We start from the raw sequence: 1,284 nt of genomic DNA on the forward strand, positions 1-1,284 counted from the left end.
AGTCTGGGAACTGTTGGAGACCGATTACTACTGGGTGAGGGAGAGTCGGCCTCACAATCTCTAGATAGGCTGACTAGACTCCAGTGGATGAATTTCCACTGAAGGACATCTGGGTACACATGGTTGACTAGATAGGACTTAACATGTATGATGGAATACATGAGGTCTGGTGGGTTGTATGTGTGTGGGGCATGGATAGGGGAGAGTTTCTAAATTTAAGAACTGTTATATGAAATGTACAGAAGCTCAATAAAAATATTTTTGGATTTATTTTTATTTTATGTTTATGAATGTTCTACCATGTATATGCAATGCCTGACGAAGCAAGAAGAGGGTGTCTGATCTCCGGAAGTGGAGTTATCAATGGTTGTTAACCATCATGTGGCTGCTGGGAACTGAACCTGGGTTCCCTGTAAGAGCAGCTGGTGCTCTTAACCACTGGCTCATCTCTCTAGCCCATGATTCTCCCTTTTGGTTAATGTAAAGTCTAGGCAGTAGCCTCAGTTAAGCAGAAAAAAGGACAAGCAGATCAGGGACAGACATGGCTCAAGGAAAAAAATGAGTGCTCTACAGCATGACTAAGCATATTTTACATATAGCAAGGAAGTGTGATCATCTAAGAGCATTCAACCTAGAACTGTGTGAATCACAAACACATTGCTGTTTATTCCTTGTTTTCCTTCCTTTTTTGTGTGTGGATCAAGCTTCAATCAAGATATGTGCTCAAAAGAGCTGAAAGTTATTAGCACAGGTTTTCCTACCCCAATTTAATCAATCCCTTCCTCAATTATTAACTAAATTATGTTTATTTTGGAATTCCCTGATTAGGCCGAATCACAAAATACTGAATCATGTCACACAATCATTAAATAATGCTGAATCCGTGTTGGCTTTGGCAGCACATATACTAAAACTGGAATGGTACAGAGAAGATTAGCGTGGTGACACGCAAATTCATGAAGTGTTCCATAATAAAAAAAATAAATCAATAAATAATGTTGAATCCATATCGCTTCCCCTCCCTGCTCTGCCATCAGCTGACTTGTATCCTTGGCTAAGGAACTGAATCTCTAAGGTCAGGTTTCCTCAGATGTTCAATGGGAAAACTTTTACCTAAGGAAAAGGCAACCAAGAGAATCCAAAGGGTATTGCGTTTGTGTGTGTGTGTGTGTGTGTGTGTGTGTGTGTGTGTGAAAATTCCCTCTGTATTTTCAGAATCCTTGTAACCATGACTGATAAAACTTTGTGTCATGCTGAATAGATAAGATTTAGTTTTATTTGGAA

The 1,284-nt window shown here is 39.5% G+C and overlaps 1 pseudogene; it reads left to right on the plus strand.

The window, feature by feature from the left end:
- Window positions 1–883: 883 nt before the first annotated feature.
- LOC115070008 lies at window positions 884–976 on the plus strand (annotated as a pseudogene).
- Window positions 977–1,284: the final 308 nt, after the last annotated feature.

Source organism: Nannospalax galili, unplaced genomic scaffold, assembly GCF_000622305.1.
Source record: "Nannospalax galili isolate Female #2095 unplaced genomic scaffold, S.galili_v1.0 scaffold1415, whole genome shotgun sequence".
NCBI classification, from domain to species: Eukaryota; Metazoa; Chordata; class Mammalia; order Rodentia; family Spalacidae; genus Nannospalax; species Nannospalax galili.